Here is a 20,836-nt window from a genome sequence, read left to right as displayed (position 1 = left end):
GAATTTCAGCAAAAATCAAAATTTGTTTGTGGGTTTGTGGCTTGGTGAAGCGTAGCTCCTTATACAATTCAACACCATTTCACCAATCTGCACCAAATGTTGTTACCTGCTGGGACACTCCGGACATTACTGGCTACATGACATTTGGGCAGCCCACCCCTTTCCCTGCGCTCAGCACCTTCACACATGAGAAGGTTACCTTAAATGGGCAAAACATCAATGTGGTCATAGAAGGACTGGTCTAGACACAAGGAACGAAACTCAAGGCTTGAAAACCACGTTTCAAGGCCCTAGGATGCACGGTTTCCGAGATATTTGCACTGCAAAGCACCACAACAAACTGGACCACACGAGGGGGAGGTGACAATTGGGGAGAGAGCACAGATTGTCCAAGTATGCAGAGTCACACCAACACTTGCCTCCACCCAACGTCTGTCTGGGGTATTTCAGCCAGCCACATGCACCCATTCTCAGTACAGTTTACTTCCCGGTGCAAAGCACATGAAGCGATAAGTGAATCGGAACAGTGACCTACAGGATCATTGATTTTCAACAATTGATCAGAGTGTTTGTCATGTCGGTCTACAGAAACTGTCTGTAGAATGGGTATTTTGCAGTTTGTGTACTTTGCAAGTCATCTCTACGAAGAAGAGCATTTGTATAACCTTGAGAAGCTGAACATTAACATTTATCTCAACCAATTAGAGGAGATAAAATGAGCTGATCAAGTGTCTATATTACAGACTGTACTGAAATCCCAGATTCATCACTATGCAATCCTGGTCAAATCAATTTATCTCGCTGAGCCTTATCTAACAAAATTAAGTGTCCTGGTTCACTTGGTACACTAATAAAAAGCTTAAATTATGTTTAATTAGTCCATAGTGTTGCTCCATATATATTAGTAATTACTATCATTCATATATTGCACTTCACATTGTCAATGTATAGGCAAATAAGGGGGCCCAACATTTATTTTCCACACACTGACTTTTAAATCATAGAACTAGCCCAGGATTGATTATTTGTACTGCAACATGGCTGAAGTGCATGCACCAGGGATTGTGGCCACTGACTACGGCCGCAAGCCATGCGCAGTGGCCCAATGGCCCATTGCGGGGTATAGTGAACCAGGCTCAGTGGCTATTGTGGATGACTTAGTGGGGTCTGGGGCATTGCCGAAATTCAAGTCCCAGGCAATTCAACCATAACTTGCATACACTGCTCAAAGTGACATACATTAATGTGTGCTGCAAAATATATGTTTGTTAAATGAATGTTACAGTTCTTTAATATATGTTAAAAGAGGACTTTTTAATAACTTACATACTGTCCTGCAATATCAGAACACATCTTTAGTTATAAAAAAATCATTGACAATTAATGAAAACACTTTGTTAAAGAGCTTTATGGTCAATTTGCTCTGATGCAAACCTTTAAAAATTAAGCGACATTTTTACGTTCTGGTTAAGTTGCTCTAATACAAATCTTTTACATTCAGTGCATAAAACATTGTTAAAGGGATTTTATGGTTGCAGCGCATAATATGAAAACCAAAGAAATTCACCAGTTATGGTAATCTACACAACCATAACTCGAGCATCCATCATGCACTATTCCTGCTGACACATATGACATCACACAACATCACAAATGGCATCATCAATACATCACAGATTACATCACACATGACATCACTAATCTGTACCAAGCCTGATGGAAAGTGCCTGCACAGGCTTTTGTTTAGGGTATTGTAACCAACATATGAAGGGTAACAAGACAACCTCCAATGATTAAGTGCATGTATATAAAAATGTGCTTATTTAACCAGAAACTGTGTATTGGAATTTTGCTGATATAGCAACCTAAAAATAAATTAATATAGGCAATGGCTACATATTGGACCATAGAAGTAGCGTATTCTTAATATGTTAGACAAATACACATATATGCTATATAACCAAATGCCAGTTATCTGGGTAGCAGAGGGATAACAAAACAGAGCAAAAAGGGCAGGTAACAAAGTTCCTGGCCTTCACTCTGGTTTACACACACTCTTTCATCCCCAACATGGGTTATCTGGCATTAAAACCTTTTTATCTGGAATTTCCTTATTCAGAGCAATACTGTTACTGGCAATGGGAGAAGCTGGGTAATAGAAATTTCCGGGAAATAGGGTGCCCGAAAATTAAGTTTTTAGTGTACAAATGTTGTCTTTTTCCCCCCAAATGCTTTTTCCCATGTGAAGAATGTTCGCTTCACCACGTTCTAACAATGACCTGGCTTGAATCATGCTTGGGCTTTCTTGTAACACGTATGTACTAATCCTATAAGCCTCACAGCTGCGGATGTGTTCAAGCTCTTGTGTCTAATATACACTCTGTGTCAGGGCATGTGATCATCTCCGCCATCATACAAGCCTTATGATCCCACCAGGCACTCACCAGTTTTGTAGCTCCCGCAACTGCTAAAGTGAAAGTGCTAGTTCCGAGAGTGTTTTTCTGCATCTGGAAACGTCTTCCTGCATGTCAGTATGCGTGGTTCAACAGTGGAAGTTACCAATGCCTCAGGGACCATCATATGTACAGGTTAAAAGGAAGCTTGATCAGTGCTTTAAGCTCAATAAATTGGACCAGGGGTACAACACAATTCCTGCTATTTAAAGGCGTTGCCATCTGCCAAGGATTTAGGAGCCCTGATTTCTTTTGGTGTTTATTAATTGATAACATTATGTAGGTAATTCCATCTCTGAAAGGGAAGTCTGCTGATCAGATTCCCCTTTCATAAGCTCCAAGCCAAAAACATAGAGTGTGTGTGTGCCCTGCTACATCAGTATCCTCCTTCGCAGTGCCTCTACCAGTGGTGCAAAGCAAGTTCAGTGGCCACAGGTGCACTCTTGACAGCTGTAGTGACAGCCAAGACTCTTCCGACAGGGGCTGCATTACGTTATGCACCCATGTTTCGATCTGCAATACTCTGAGGATACTGTCCTGGTGGCACAGTACACTGTAAATATAAGCCATACCTGCGTCAGGGAATGGTAGCCAGCATCTCTCAGAGTTCTCCCAGCACATAAAATTGATATCCCACACGAGCCAGACATGTGGGCCCAGTTGAGCTGTGAAAGGGTTATGTGTATTCATTCCAGACAAGGCTCCCCCTGCCCATTGGAAGGACTGTAGCCTTTGGGAGATTGCCTCTCTTTGTTCCTTTTTAGGGACATGTAACACCCTTTTCCCACAGACAACACTCCACAAGATACTCGCTTGGGAACAGGAATCAAAGGACACACCCACCTACAAGGGGCTAGGCCTCACCCCAGGGGGCTGCATATCTAAAGGCCTTTGATTCTAATTAGAAGGGAAGGGGTGGTGTTAGTGTAGCCAGATACAAATCTGTACAGTTTTGGGAAGATTCTGCCCTCTTGGTTCTCTCTACCTCTCTTTCTCTTTCCTATCCCCTCCACCTCCTGTAGCACAAAGCACATTGAGAGGGATGTCAGAAGGGAACGTCCCCTCCTTTCAAGAGCAGTATCCCAAAAGAAGGCTAGCTTTATTCAAATCACCTGTGGGAATTCACCTTTAAAAGAAGGGTTCTCACACCACTTCTTTGAATCTTCCTTTGGACTCCAATACAGAAATAAGGTTTTGTTTGACCTGCATTCCTTTCCCGAGTTCTCCAGTTCTGAGGTGAAGTCAGGTGCCCCAGGGTCGAGCAAAGGCGTAGCCATAATTGTTCAACAGGTGGGGCATGAAGCCAATGTAGTTGGGCACACCCCAAGGAAAGCTCCCCCACAGATGGAAGGGGGGTTTGTCCCTCCACCCACAGATGTTTTAGGAATAAGGGTGGATTTTAGCTGCACATTTTAGCTAAAATGATGGATCCAAAATTGGATGAGATTTGTAGATCTAATGATATAAAAAATAGTAAGCTTTCCCAATCAGACTTCCATAAAACATCAAATTCATAGTTTAAAAGTTATTAGATAAACATGATTTGTAAGTAGACAAGGGGCCTCATTACATGGAAGGCGGTGAGCCATGGCGCTATTAGCGCCATGGCTCATGCCGGTAAAATACCGGCACCGCCTTGGCGGAAAGGGGATTTACCGCCCCATTCCAAGGTTGGTGGGGCGGTAAATCCGCCTTCCGCCATTGCCCTTCCCCATTCCCATTTCCGCCCCATAGGGCTCTATGGGAATGGGGAAGGCGCTAATTACGGCACCGCAATTTTGCGGTGCCGTAATTAGCTCCGAGGTCCCTTAGCGGGTTGGTGCTTTAACGCCTGCTTTTTGCAGGCGTTAAAAACCAACCCGCTAAGGGACCTCGTAGTAAGGCGGTAATGGTTAACTGTCACCGTTACCATTAACGGTGGCCGTTGACCATTACCGCCTTCCGTGTAATGAGGCCCAATATCTGTAAATCATCAGACTCTGATTCAGATTTTCCTGGGCAAATAAAATTTTGACGTCAATATCCCCCGATAAGGACAGCATTTACATTTAACACAAACAACTCCCAGAAAGATCTACCGCCCACTGCTGTACTATGGAAATATGCTTTGGATTGATTAGTGGCTACATACATGATAGGCTAGTTATATAAACAAGTAAATCATGGATGGTATGTGCATTTGGACACACAATTAGATACAGCTCTATATTATAGCTGTATTAGGATAATGCATTGTGTGAAAGATCCAAACAGGCAATAGAACCCTGATACATTATTTTGACTAAATATTTGTATTGTTTAAAAAAAAGTCACAAACGTGGTTTATTGTACATTTTTCACTTGAATAGCTTTCCATCCAAATGTTCACTTTCCGTTCATCATGTCTATTTCTTTTGTTCTATGACATTACCTGAACGTATAACAATTCCTGTCATTTTCCCACTTCCTCCAACTCTATTATAACATTATGTCTTTAATGTACAACTTTACAAAAATCAGTGCAATTACTCTATTCATCCTTCACAACATCCAACAACTCTCTGAACACATTATCTTTCCTTCCCACACTACATCCTCCAACACCATTTACATATTCCCTTTCTTCCTTCGCTACATCCTCCAACCACCTTTCATATTCCCTTTCTTCCTTCCCTACATCCACCAACCCCTTTTCACATTCCTTCCGTCATTGCATCCTCAAATCATGTCCTTACTTAACTATATCCTCTAACCCTTTGAAAACATTTTCCATCCTTCAACCTACTAAACTCATTCATTTTCCCTCACTGCATCCTTCAACCCCCTGTGCAAATTCTGTCCTTCCTTCAATCGACCTCCAGCCCCCTTTTCGCATTGCCTTTCCTTCCTTCATTACATCCTCCAACACCCTTTTCACATTGCCTTTCCATCCTTCATTACATCCTCCGGCCCCCTTGCCACATTGCCTTTCCTTCATTCATTACATCCTTCAACCCCCTTTTCACATTGCCTTTCCTTCCTTCATTACATCGTCCAACCCCCTTTTCACATTCCCTTTCCTTCCTTCACTGCACCCTACAACCAACCCTCTCACACTTACAAATCGATTCTCCTCTTTTTTCTTTGAAGGCATCAACAATTGAATCAATGTTAATTAATGAAGTGTTAATTAATGAAGACTATTTCCACTCAACAGACAGGACGCTTAATGAGGACAGTGTGTTTTCTGTCATTCTTGATCTTAACCTTGTTTTAACACGTTTCAGTGTACTAAAAGTACATTCACATGATACTGACTTAACTGCAAATGTCCGGGCCACTCTGAGCATGTTACATACGTTTGGAAATGCTGCTTCTAGACGTTTCAACATTTCTAGAGAAACTGAAACATCTTGGGTACTTCTAGGTTCCTCTTGCAAATTTTGCAAAATCACATGCTCAGCCTATGTCGGTTCCATCTCACTTGGCAGAAAACCTAACACAGACCTGTATGTGTTGAGCAAAGGCTGAAGTGTAGAGACATCAAGAAATGTGAGACTGGCAGGGGATCGTGCTTCCACAGCCCCAAACAATTCACAATTTAAACTGGAAAATCTCCTTTCTAGCTCATCAAGAATAATTTGGTAAGTTCCAGAAACAAGGGATTCTACTAATGCCAAAAGGCTTACATTCTGTTTCACAAATCTTGAACTTCCCAAAGTAGACATAATAAGTGAGCCTTTTAGCTTTTTAGGAACAGTGCCATAACGGAAAGGATGTTCATCTACCTGTAGTTCCTGTAGTTCTGAGACATTTATAGCTGTAGCCATGTCCTTGTCTGCAGTAATTATATCAGCACTATTAGATTTATGGTTCAGTATATCCGATTTGACTGCATCAACAAGTGCAACACAGCGAGACAGGTCAAGATCTTTTGCCTGTAGCTGATCAGACAGACATCTCGTTATACAAAAAATCTTTCTGCATACTACTAATGCAGTAACAAAATATAAACTGGTTACTTGAACTAACAACCCTCTAATGGTTACAGCCTGTGTCTTATTTTCACCCTCAGCAATGTAATCCAGAGTAGATTTAATAGGTGTTAGCTTGTCATGAATAGATAGCTAGAATACTGTCATACCTGTAGGCCTATCGTGCATCATACAATCATTTCAATTCAGTTGTTTGCTTTGTTGGGTATAGCCTCCTTTGGTTCTCAAGGAAAAGAACATGAACAGTTGTTTGTGACATGAAAACACACAAGCTGTCTAGAACAAAAAATCATGTAATGTGGTAATTGTTTTGTAGCATTCTACTAATACCAAATTAAGGTGGTGTGCACAGCAGTGAATATAAAGGGCTGTAGGGTACTTTTGTGCTGTAATGCCTGTTTCCCAGAGCATTTGCCACTCATGACACTTGCTCAATCGTATCATTGGCAGATACACTTGTGCATATTGAGACCCACCTTATTTACAATTATGTTTCAATGCAAGTCGCCAAATTCTTTGCATCCCAGTTGGTAGTGAAAAGGGATGGGGAAGTTTACCCCCTCCTCCCTCTCCTATAAAATGCATGACACAGAAGAAGGCCAGGAGACACTGTGATCGACGATACTATTTTGGACCGATTCCCAGTGGTCCAATGATTCACAAGTATGTCGAGAGGTACCCCCTCAGCCAAACCTATAAGCCAGGTGTGGTACAAATCTACCCCAGATTGGATGAGGAGAGCTGGGTTGCAACCAAAGGCACCTCAATTGATAGTATCTATTAAAGCGACAAGAAGCCACGTTGCTGATGTTGATGGTGACACCACGACCTAGCAGCGTTAGACACGAAGCACACATGCCATCTGCACTTCATTATACAAACACTCACTCCAATAAGAGAAGAACATGAGCGTACAGCTCTATAGTTAGAGGACAGATACTTATTCATACCGTCATTTGTTTTTGTTATTTTGCCATTAGCTAAACGCAGCAAAGCAGAAACCGCAAGAAGCAAGGGACCCAGAGTAAACCTTGCAGAAGCGTACATGCGAATAACCTCATGGAACTGCAGGAGCACCTATGGGACCTGCAGAGTCAAGTGTGACTAACCCATGGAGAATATAGGATATAGAATAGCACAAACACTGTAGAAACCGCATAATGGTTTAGCCTCTCACCAAGAGCTGAGCTGAATTCAGGCTGAACAAAGAGCAAAAGTGTGAGACAGGACCTGCTGCCAAGGCTACAAGATACAGTTGACATTCCATTCTCTGAACTACATTAGCACCAGCTGAAATAAATGCAAGCAATTCCTCATAATTCCCAGCTCCAAATCATGGTCTCCGAACACTTGACCCGGCCGATGCAGACAATGGACAGCAACCAGTGCTGGGAATGGGGGTTGATCTCATGCCACTAGACAGAGGACCACAACAAAGATGTTACGTTTGTTTTGTTTGTTTGTTTAGTTGTTTATTTATTTATAGTGCGCACCATACCCTGTGAGATGTGAGACAAATGTTGCACGGAGCGAACAAGCACTCTCATAGACTAAGGTGGTACACGCAAGTTACAATGCAGACACATTGTCGGTCTTGTTACCTTGAAATCGTACACCAAGAGCTGAGAACGCTTGTGGATCCCAGGACTGGGGATGTCAGCTCTAGCCAATCACAGTTTAGTATCCTAGGGATGGGTAGCAACGGGCAAGAACCAATGGTAAAACCCTCACACTGCAACATTGTTATAGATAGTGACTTGGGGATGGACCAGGCCAGCCACCTGACATGCGAGGGTCAGTAGACTAACATGTATAGTGTCCACTATAGGTCGTATATTATTCAGCACCCAATCCAGTAGTACGATAGGTTTTCTGGAGAAGGGCCCAGGCTGTAGCATCACTATGACGTCATTCGGGTACAAAACTGGCCTGCGAGCCAGGGGAAGTTGAGATGCCCATGGATTTATTCTGTCCCTGTACTGATCCAGTTTGTTTTTGCAGTAATATACTTCAGTTGGAACTTGCGGTTTGACTAAGTCCTCTGTTTGTCCTGTGGAAGGTGTTGGGCCTTCTGAGAGTCCGCAAACTCCTAGTGGCCCTCTGGCATACCTGGGAGTTTGTCCCAACAAGTTGGTAGTAGAGGTATGGTTGGCTATGCCAGCTTGACACCAGGTTGTCTCCTTCGCCGCCGAACCAGGACAGGTCGTCAGGAGCCCCTTGGGAATAATCCTGCTCAAAGTCAGCAAGTTGCCCAGGCAGACCAGGACGGGGAGGCGAGCGCATTGACGGGGAGCCTGCAGTTGAGCAGCACGAGCACACTACGGAACGTATTGACCCAGTATAACGGCAACTGTGGGTCTACGGGAGGGTACTGAGTATTGTGTAGTATTGTTTCGTATTTTCGAGTATTGTTGAAGTACTGTTTAGTATTGTTATAGTGAGTAGGGACAGGAGCTCAGGTTGAAGTCCTTTTTCTATTTTTAGGGCACATTCAGTCTTAGAGGTAAAATGGTCTGGTGAATAACCTAGACTATTGACTTGAGGGCTTGAATGACAAAAGTTATGTAGATAAAGGTGTTCCTGTGGGTTGGGTTTTTTGGCTCAGGTCATAGATGACGGTATTCCCGAGAGGGTTAGCAAGGGAGCTGGCCTAGATTGCGTAAGGTGAGTTGACTGGTTAAATCTCCTGGAGTGAGGCATTTCACATGTTAGGCGAAGCAGGGGGTGCAGTTTAATCACAAGAGAAAATTGATATACTCTGCCCAGAGTTCAGGAAGACAGCTGTGGGGTTTTGTGTGGGTTGGGAGTAACAGACTATTACAGTGTGCATGTGATATTTCATTTACCTATGCTGTTTTGGTAGCTTGGTGATGTCACCATTAGGTTTGCATATAGGACACAGAGAGCTTGAGATGGTGAGGAGCTAGTATTGGAAACCTGGGATTGACAGATGAGGTGAACCAGTGGTGGTGCGCGGAAGGTGCATGCGCAAGATTTTGAGTGCACCTGAGGCGGCAGCAATTGTGAAGGAGCGGTGGTGCGCAGAGCACCCCTGATAAATTGGAGAGCCAGAAAGGCTCATAGAAATGGGAAAGTATTATTGTTGCACTGTGCTTTTTCCCTAAACAGCAGACTATCGAAACCTTCGACTTGAGGTCAGGTAAAAGTAATTGATATGTATCTAGGAAAGTGTGGGGGGGATACGCCCCTTCAGCACTTGTGCAAGACACTTCCACTTTATAAGGAAAAGTCCCTTTTAAAAGTTAAGTGTAGACCGGTCACCGTCTGGCCATCTCAGACAGTGAGTGAGGATAACTTCTCCATGAACTTTAGTAAACTTTGCCCATCCAACAAAGATTGTCATAACTCACAAAGCATTAGTAGGTATAGTTCCTTATCACAGTAACTATCATGATGTGTTACCTAAACAAACTCCCCGGCATCCATAAAAGGGGATTTGCATGTTGTATTAGGAAAATTGTTACTGCCAAAATGACGGCAGGAAAAGCAATAAGCAAAGTCCATTTTCTTAGAGTACGCCAAACATTTACAATTGCTATACCATGCTTCTTAGAAGGACCTGGATTTTCCCTTATCACAGTGTTTGTAAATGTTATCCGTGGTTGAAATGGTTACTCAAATATGGATCCCAAATCATCAGGAAACTGTATAACTGCTGCTGTTCTTCCTATCACACATGGGACTAGTGAACATTCAGCCAGTTGTGTACTGCAGCTAGGTCTATCAGGTGGATTAGAACTGTGGTGATCATCACTAGAAATAGAGGCGAATGCAGATGTCCAGCATCTTTGACGGTAACTGAACTACAGCTTGGTCTAGTTAAGAAATTTGTGCGCTTCCTCTGTCCCTTCATGTCTGAAACCAAATTACTCACAGATTAACACAAATATATAATTAATGACATTCTTAGGATATATATTAAAAAAATAGCAACAGACAGTAAGTAATACTAGAAAGTCACAATAAAAGCATGCAATTCCAGTGTAAACACAAATATTATATTGCACTATGAACATATACAACAAATACATATAGTGTGAAACATTCTCTTAATTAGTGCCAGGCTAAATATTTTCAGTGCCAATATATTGCCCACAATTAGCGAAGGCTCAGTGAAAGCTAAAGAAGAGGATTTCAAATCTATTCATTTTTATGATCCAAACTAAATTTTTCTTTGCTTATATGCCAAGTACCAATTTGTTTACATTGGTGCTATTTGTTCTCTTCTTCCTCGAAGGTCCCCTCACGAGTAATTTCAGGGTTGGTTCCTGGTGGACACCCATTCCCCCAGTCTTCTTCCCGGGGCAGCTGTGTGGTTCATAGATAATAATGGAGATGCTTCTTAATGCAAACTGCAATGGGTTATTTCTCTGGGATCATCATTTAGGGTGCCTAACATGAGGCCCACCTTGAACGTATTCACCTCCCCTCCAAGCCTACTCCCTACCCCACACTAAAGAATAATGTAAAACATGTTGTGAATATGCAAACACACTAAGGTCTGTCATTTTCCAGCAAAATCACATTTAAAGTGACAGAATGGGCCTCATTCCGAGTCCTGAGCTAACCCTACCAGTGCTAGAGGCGGGTTGCCGCTGGACTCATAATAATAATAATTTACCGGAGCCTGACCTCCCAGTGCCACCAGCTAATTTCCGAGTCCGGCGGCCGGGAAGTCAGACGCCAGTATATTTGTAAATCCCCATTCCCATCGGAGTGGGGACACAGGAGCACTGGCACCATTTCTAATGGTGACGGTGCTCCCATTAAAAGTCTGCCTACTTTGACTGCTGCACCTGGCAGGGTCAGACCTGTTGGGTAGGTGGCCCCGGCAGACAGACTTGTAGTTTGCCAGTTCGGAAACAAGAGTGCCGGTGAGCACCCTTGTTTCCCGACCGGCAAACTTATAATGAGGCTGAATGTCATTACTGAGGTATGCTTCTGCCAAGGACAGAGCTTTCAGCTCCTATGAACTCTTAATTTTTGCAGATTTCACAGACCAGAAGTGTGTATATATAGCCTTGCTGTCACATATCCGAAGAAATGTATTAAGTCAGGGCTCGAGTCCTAAAAATGGAGGCACTGTGATGCATGCATTGCGAGATGACGTCACAGGAAATGAACAAATCCTAAAATTGAATTAGATATGCTAAATTATATTCAACTTAAATTGCATAACCCAAATACACATTTGCCAAGAAAAACAGATTTCTACACTGCTGAGTAACTATGTTATGTTAATTGTTTTGTAGAGCGCACGCATGCTGAAATATTAAAACAGAAACATTTTTAAGACCGGACGAAAAGCAAGGAGATTTTCCAGAGCTCTAAGCGGAGCCAGCAGAGAGTTCCACAATTTGGCGGCCAACATAGGGAAAGAGCGGCCCCCCACCAGCTCAAACTGATAGCGAGGAATCACATGAAGACAGGAGCCCTTAGAATGCAGTTCATTAGAAGACACATAGGGTCAGAATTTGTCCTGGAGATATTCAGCCCCCGAGCCATAAAATGCCTGATGCACTATCACCAGTGAACTAAATTGGACCCGGGAATAACCGGGAGCCAATGCAGTGATCAGAGAATAGGAGAGATGTGGGCACTATATGGGTTACCAGTGCAAATACATGCAGCATAGTTTTGAAGGAGCTGCAAACGATGGAAGAGCAGTCGGGCAGGAAGGAAAGGAAGAACCTTACGAAGCACTCGGAAGTTGGAAAAATCCTGTTTTACAGACGGCCCCAACTTGACCATGGACAGAGAGGCAGAGAAAATCACTCCCAAATTCTTTACCTCTGAAACCGGAGAGGGACATGGCCGAAGCTCCATAGGCCAAAAGGCCGGGGACCAGGTCAGAGTAGACGTGGGACCAATCGCTAATGGGCCATGTGGGGGGTACACCAACAGGGCCTCCGTCTGGTCGCGGTTCAACTTCAGCCAATTACTGCCCATCCACGTACTCACGGCCAACAGGCAACTCCTAAGTTGAGGCGCAATGCCCGGTTGGGTAGAATCCAACCGGACAATGATTTATGTGTCATCAGCATAGGAGTAGCACATGAAGCTGAAATGTATACCTTTTTAAAATCTAATGAACTTTCCCAAAGCACGTCCTGTATTGCAGTATGGCAATATAAAACATTTTAGGGGCCAGTGCTGAGCTATTCACGTGGTCTTGTGGAGAAGGGTCTCACCTCCCAGATGCAAAAACAGGGTTCAAATCCTGTGTGCAGGACTGCTCAGTGCAAGCATCAAAATGTTTTAAAGACTATATATATATATATATATATATATATATATATATATATATATATATATATATATATATATATATATATATATACACAATAGAGACAGCAAGTGCCCTTTCAAATAAATGGGTGGATTACTTGTGCCCTGATTTAAATGCTTTGGGGTCAGGCACATATGTTATTGCTGGTGCTGGGTTGAAAAGAAAATGCTAATGTCTTAAAATAAAACATACACTGGTATACACGTGTTTACAATTGGGTTAATTGTGTGTCCCCCATCACTAAATATATCACTGATGTTTCAATAGTATCTACAAAGTCACTACTAGTGAACATGCATTCCCAGAACAGTTTTGCCCAAGATCACAATGCACTCCATTGCAATCAATCCCATTACTTTTGAATCTCTATCAAAGCAGGGAAGGAATTGAGCCAGACCAAAGTGGAACTGCACTCAGCAAACATTGTGTTGTCAGAATGCTGTTCCTTCAAAACCTGTGGTCCATGCCCTCCCAAACTTGAGGAGTCTCTCTGCCCCCAACTCATAGAGTCTCCTGAATGTTGTACTTTTGAACACTCAAGGCATGCTTCAAGTGACGATATGCAATGCCTTAACAAGCTGCATCTGAAAGTTGTCCATTGCTTACCAGAACGATCTACACCAAATCAATGGAATGGTCCAAAGCTGTATATTTTACTGTCATGGTGAATATTTTGACAGATCCATTAAAATAACCATTATACAAAGAGTGCATTGAATTAATATCAGACATGTTTGATAAATTGGCAGCCATCCTTATGTTCCCAAAATAAACTTTGTTTTTATGCAAAGCAGCCATCATCTGATATTAATGGCACCTACATTCAACACCTACCTCCGCCCCTCATTCCCACCCACACCATTGATAACATGTCCCCGCCCCCTGCTATGGCACGGGCCATTGAGCAGGCCGGGCGGGCTTTAGCACCCTGCAAACAAATTTTGGGACTATTAGCAGGGACTTTTGTCCCTTTAGAAATGGGAATTGGATGGAGTGATCAGAAGTGAGAAGTGTGGATAATGTTGCATGTTTTATGAAATAATGATTATGGCTTTAAAACCAAAGGGGATTTGTTAGGCTCACATAAATCTGCATGATGCTATTTTGACATTGCATGCAGGATGGGGAGACTAAAACTAAAGCGATACATGTGTTGCTCAATATATTTCGATGACAATTTATATAGTTAATTTACTATAAAAAGCTAGTTTATTATGTAATGTGGTTTGCTTCCAAGGCATTGCTATAAAGTATTATTTAAGCACATGAAATGCAAAGCCAAACCTTAATAAACATCTGTATCAGCTAAACCTGGGAAGATGTGCTCAGTTTCTTAAATTGTCCACATCCCAGTTTCACCATTTAACAAGAGTGAGGGATCCTGGGTAAATCATTTCATCGCACTGTCCCTTATCTGCAGCTCTGTAAGTGATTCTGATTTATTTCATAGCTATGTTAATATACATGCTATTTACAAAAAAAAAAAACTGATGACTATAGAGTTGCTCCATATGTAATAAAAGCGCAGTTTAGGTATTTGGCACCACAAAGTTATTTGCCACTTAGTCACTTGAACTCACTTCCATGGTCCGTCCAAGTATCAAAGACTAATTGGGCCTCATTACGACCCTGGCGGTAAGGGGTTTACGCCAGCGTTAGCTGCGCCGACCCCTTACCGCCAATTACGAGGTCCCTTAGCGCCATGGCGCTTTTAACACCTGCTTTTAGCAGGTGTTAAAATCCATGGCGCTAAGAGACCATGGAGTTAATTACGCCACCGTAATTTACGGTGGCGTAATTAACGCCTTCCCCACTCCCATTATGCCCTATGGGGCAAAAATGGGAATGGGGAAGGGTAAATGGGGATTGGGGACTTACCGCCCCCGCCAACCTCGGAATGGGGCGGTAAGTCCGCCAACCACCATGGCGTAAACGTAGTTTACGCCATGGTGGTAAAGTCACGGCCCAGGCGGTAACTTACTGCCTGGGTCGTAATGAGGCCAATTAACTTCTTGTAATGTCCTTTTCTATGAAGTCACTTCTGTTGGAGAAATCCATATGCAAATTAGGAGGTTTGTATTTATTTTGCATCAGAGCACCTGGGCAGAGCTCTAACAGATGAGTCTCCTACATCTGTTTTGATCCTTACTTTTTTATTATGTGTTAAAATGCCATCTGCCACTAACGTTAAAACAAAAGTAGATTGGGGCAAAGGTTGGCGGTTTGGGATGTGAATGAGACTGTATGGAATTGCATGCACTTCATTTGTGGGGAAAAGTAGCACTTCCATGGATTGCTCCCTCTCCCTCCCCCCACTCTTGCAATGCTGGATACTTCCCTACACCCTGGGCTGTGACTCAAAGAGGGCAATGGGCAGGCATGAAGGCGCTTGCGCCGAATGCAGAGCAGAATGAGGCGGGCCGCAAGGCCTCTTAGCCCTCCCATCCCCAAAATGCTTGGCTACTCTCTACACTCCTGGTTGGTTGGCATCTATTCAGTATCTAACCTTGCAGGAGTAGTAGCGATAGATATTGCATAGATGCCTACTTTATTCATTCAACTCCCGACCCATGAGCATATATTGACTCAGACAGACACACTTGCACATACACTATACTAACTCTCTGCTAACATAATACACACACATGAACACTGCAGTCCCTCAGTCACTCACTCAACATTTACATAGACATATCAGACACTACACACATAACATAACATGCAAACATGCACGCACCAGCATTAATGACATGCAGGCATACACACATAACATTAACATACAATTACTATAATGCTCAGCCTGCTGACGCTGCACTGCAATGCTTACTGTCAGAAGAAGAGTCTTCTTCTTTGATCAGTCGGCACAGGCACTGTAGCGCAGCAGCAGCCTGGACACGGAGCTCAGCACACTCTGCTGAGAGAGAGCAGCTGCAAGAGAAAGAGACGGCACTGGCACACGCGGTTTGCAATCTAGAGACACATTCTCATCAAGGAAACCAATAGCGCTGTTGCACCCCCGAAGGGGTGGGCCGGTGCTTCTTTAAAAGGCATGGTTGGCCTGGGCCGACTTTGCATGAAAAAAGTGGTTGCATAGCAACACGCACTGAGTACGCCAGGCGTGCAGTCAAACAGCTTAAAAACAACAAAAAAAAAACAAAAGCGAGCACTGTCCACCTCCCTCGCAAACCAATGTGGAGCAGAGGTAGGAGGGGAGCAAAAATAAAATGCCTGCACCACTTGCATCATTCCGGCTCAGAGCAACTGTTTGGTGGGTCTTGCCTGCTCAGGCCCTAACCTGTGTAACGGTTTATTGATAAGCCACCCTCAACACAGGGAGCTCATTCCATCCCCACTCAAGTGGTTATACAACAAACTATTTAACAGAGTCATTTTTTTAGCCTTATTTCAGAAACACGTCACGCCCCTTGGTTCTCTCTCCCCTGTGCTAACAATAAGCCAAGAACCGGCCGGTGTATGGGAAATATATTGGTATTTATTTAAATTAACAGTAATAGAAATTAGCACGAAAATATCAAAAACACCACTTTATCCGTGGCAGTGCACAATCAACTTCTCTCAGCATAAATAAATCACAAAAGTGAGTTAAAAAGAACACAATCACAATTCTTACTTTCTGCAAATTTCACTTCATGAAATAATTACGCTGATCAATAACAAAGGCACTTATGTAATGTTGTGTGATTTTGATTTTCCTACAGGCTCAAAAGGGTAACAGTAGGATTTCAAGATTGGTAAAAATACATATGGCAATTATAATTTGCCCACACTTTTAGTTTAAAATAAACACAGGGTGATTTATCGCTTTGTATTTCAACCCCAACCCGCTTTGCTCTAGGTTGGGAAGTCAGAGAAAAACATTGGAATGTTTTGGGGAATTTTGGTTTTCAGACCATCCTTACGGAAAGGCCTGTGTTGAGGAAGGTGGATAAAAAGGTTGGGCTGATTTAAGAACAAAGACACCCCTCTTCCTTAAATTAGTCAGGGTCAGCTGGACAACAAGGATTACCCAATTAAATTATAGGCTATAGTTTTCAGCGCACACTAGGAAGTGAGCTTTGTTCATTTAGAATTTTAACACCCATAGTGTTCTGCCAAATGGGGAATTAGTTATATTAACATTTTTGGTTAAATAGGCTGAGGATCTACACAGTTTTGCCCCCCACCCCAACACACTATAAAGGGCAAGGATTCAAGGCAAGCAGACACCCCCACCTTTGGGTTTCCCAGGGCTCAGTTCTACTTAAATAGCAAGCCTCTGTTTAAGGTTCAGGAAAGCCAGCTGCATCTCAGGACACTCTGGAAAGATAGGAAAGGGGGCTGGTTACTCCACTCTCAAAGATGGCTTCCCGCTCTACACCATAGGACCCAGTCATCTTTGAGGCCTTCCTAGAAATAGACAGCTCCACCCAGATGCACTCTCATCAATCTCATATGGTGTCTCTGTACAGCTGTCAGATGGTAAGTTTCAGCAACCTTCCTGATGGTCTGTCTCCTATCCTAATGCAGTCCCCCTTATATAGTAGCGAAGACACCACCAATTTTTACAATCTTGTGTAGTTACCCTGCAATAAATCCTGCCACTAGGATTGTCAGTTACCCTTCTCTCTCCTCCCAAACCCATCCTCCAAGTCAGGATTCATTTAGGGGTCTGGAGCAACAAATGGCAATTCCAATTTGTCAGCATCCTTTGTTCTCCTTTCAACTTTTTGGCAAAAACTAGTTATGTATCACAACTTCATAATTTTACTAGCAACTGAGAGACTAAACATATTTTCTCTTTCAGCTAATCATGGGGAATTAGATAAGCCAACGACCAAATCTGTATCATGTAGTACGGCCACGTGGCACCTTTCTGCCATTTCCATAAAAAGCACAACAGTTATGAATAAGTAAGTTATTAAGCTTATCCCTAATTTTGTTTTCCACCCGCTCACCAACTCTCACATTTGGAACATGTTCAGAACAGCCAGAAATACATCTTAGATAGCCATTACAGTTCCATGAGTTCAACGTGGATGAATTTCATATCCCCAAATTGCTTGGTAATTACATAAAAAATGGTACATCGATGAAATCTATCCACCATATGATGGCTGAGAAAAAGGCCTAGATTATAATAATCCTTTTACATTAATTGTGAATCTTCATGTGGGACAAATGGTCCTGCTTCCAGCCATTTCTTGTCACTGGATCAGCCTGTGCTCACAGTTTTTTTTTTTTTAAATCAATCTCCTTTGTGCTGGAAGCTTGCTCATTGAAGTGTGTGCCCCCATTTTCACACATACCAGTCATGCTCCACCCAAGGGTAATTTTTCCTTTCAGAGCCAGCAGGTCTGGATAACACTGAATTTCGACACTTTTATTGGGAAATTTTTATTGTGGTTGGTGATTAGATGGGAGATGTGACATTCAGTCTGGGAGTGGGAGTTTTCCTTGTGAAGTTTTGCCCACAGCCAGCAGAAGGGTCTGCCTTGGGCTGCCATTTTTTTTTTCTAAGTGCGCCTTCAAATGTCACTGGAGTTTTGTGGATGAAGCATAATATACATTGCTCTTTGTCAACCCACACATCATGTTTTGTTTTCCTGACAATTGTCTGTGAGCAGTGATATTTTTTTTTCACTTTTACTTTTTTTCAAACCGTTTTTATTTGCACACAGAGGCTGTTTTTATTTTCAATGTTAAAAAAACAGTTTTCCATGTGACAGGGACTTATGTTTCCTCCTTCTTTTGTAAATTAAAATGCTGCTTATCCTTTGGTAATGATAGGTAGGCCCCTTTCCACATGGCTCTTTAATTTTACTTGAAAAACAAAAACAAAGGCAAGGCCGTTTTTATTTCAGTGTTTAAAATCCTGCCATTCATGTGAAAGGGACTTCTATTTGGGGTCTTTAAATGCACCCCGTACCTGTCTATGCCTCTGTGGCCGAGGAAAGCTCTGTCACCTAACCATCCCAAGGCACCACATTGCGGGTCCCCTGAAGGTGTGTGCCAGCCCCCCTGTGTTTGGGAGGCCAAGAAAGGACTAACCTTGGCCTTTGAGGCCCTGGAGTGGCACTCACAGCCCATGGAAGCCAGAACAGCCAAGATCCCTGATGTCAATGTCGACATGCTGGTAGTTGTGATTCGTGCATGTTCAACACAGGGCAAACTATTAGGACCTTTCAATGCTGCCTTTAGCTTTCACTGTTCTTCAAACTGCCATTTGCCTGTTTGAGTCCATTTGCTGCCTCACTGCACCCAATGACGTGAGTTCCCTTCCGAAGCACCCACCTCTTCATCGCTGCTCCTATAAGCTGATCGACCTGACCCTGGTGTCTCATGAACCGCAACCCCCGAGCCCCACATAGAATCGACTTGCCTGCACATCTTGGTACCAACTTGACCGCCATTGATCCTCGACTGCTGAACTGAACGTGTTGATTGCCCCATCTTCATCACTCCAGTAGACCATTCGAGGCCTCAACTGCCTTCCGTTCAACCCAGACTCGCTGCCAGCTTGCCGCTGGATCATCGTGACTGCTGCATCTTTGAAGAGAAGAGAACCCATGATCAACATTGAGAAGTCTTGTTCAATGCCATCTAACCACAAAGACTGTTGCCAAGGTATTATTGACTAAAATGTGCCCCCCGGTCCATCTTTAGGCTCTAGAGACTGGAAAGATCATTGTAAGCCCTTTGAAACCTCAAGAACATATCCTTTGAACATTGCGTTATTGTATTGATTTTTCGCCCCGTCTCATTACCCAGATTGCTGCATCTATTCTATCTTTGCACATTCTGTGTTCTTTCTACAGCAGTGGGTTTTTACAATGATTTCTAGGTAATTATTATTGTTCATGGTGTCTTTGATCAAACTATATATTTTTATAGAGCCTTGATTGGATATTCATTTATTTTGGACAGTTATACTTCGCTGTATGGGTAGCTACCGAACCACATCCAACCCCATCTTGAGAGTATAGCCTTACCACGGTCCACGTTACCACAAAAGGCAAAGGAGGCATATCTCTTAACTCTGCCTGTATTACCTTATGATTGTGTTGGCTCTTGGTTTGTAGCAGTGTGAGGGCAGAGTGGACGCTTTAGCCTCTACTCATTCATGAACTCCTGCAGGGCAGAGGTCACAGTGTGCAATTAGCGCACTCAAACCAGTCTGCACGTGAGGTCTACAAAAGAGTTCTCTCAGCCCATTGTACACAAACAGAGATATGGTTTAAGGGTCACTGGGGGTACATTCACTGCACCTCTAATGCACACACAACCTTGCAACCCTGATGTGTACTTACTCCTGATATTCTCCAAACACCCTGATAACGCAACACTCTGATTAGTACTGTGTATCCAACTTCAGTACACAGACAACCTTGCACTTTTCACATGGTTTTCTTATTGCTTCGATATTTTGGGACACAAGGCATGCCAAAGGCATCCAAAAACAGCCATGCAGTACCGCTTCTCAGCATAGGCACAGACTGTAGCTGCGTGAGTGCAATTCCACATTTTCACACATCACTTCTGCTACTTTTGTAACCAAAGTGTTTCTTGATTGACGTGACACACTATGCAAAGAGATACGTGTTTTATTATCTCCATCTGCACACTTACATCCCTTCCGGATGTCTATCCCCTCTGACTGACTGCCTCTCCACAACTCCGAATCACTGTCATACATGCTCCATGCATGACCTCTTCATACTCGACATCACAAGATACCCACAGCTGACTCAGCGTTTCCTGTTTTCGAGTGTGATGCGGCTGGTAGTGTATCCTCGCGCTGGATCATAGTAATATTGAGCTACCGCGAGATGAAGCTGCAAGACTGTATTATCATCATTACAGGCAGCAGAGTAAGGGAAGAGAAGCCATTAAGGAGAGTAGGCCCTCATCGGACGAGTATGACAGCTCATAATAGGAACCCATTATTTAATAAGAGGCATGCAGCTCTCAGATAATGGAGAGAACTATTAACAAGAGTAGTCAACTGATTGCAATGAAGCACATGCCATTGAAAGTAGTGAACACTTAGAGAGTTCACTGTTGCTAGGCAACCTTCTGTAACAACAAGGGGTGATATCACTGAGCACCTGCCTAGCACGCAA

This window comes from Ambystoma mexicanum, chromosome 4q, assembly GCF_040938575.1.
Source record: "Ambystoma mexicanum isolate Mex_15411 chromosome 4q, UKY_AmexF1_1, whole genome shotgun sequence".
Classification (NCBI taxonomy): domain Eukaryota; kingdom Metazoa; phylum Chordata; class Amphibia; order Caudata; family Ambystomatidae; genus Ambystoma; species Ambystoma mexicanum.
This window is presented reverse-complemented; position numbering follows the sequence as displayed.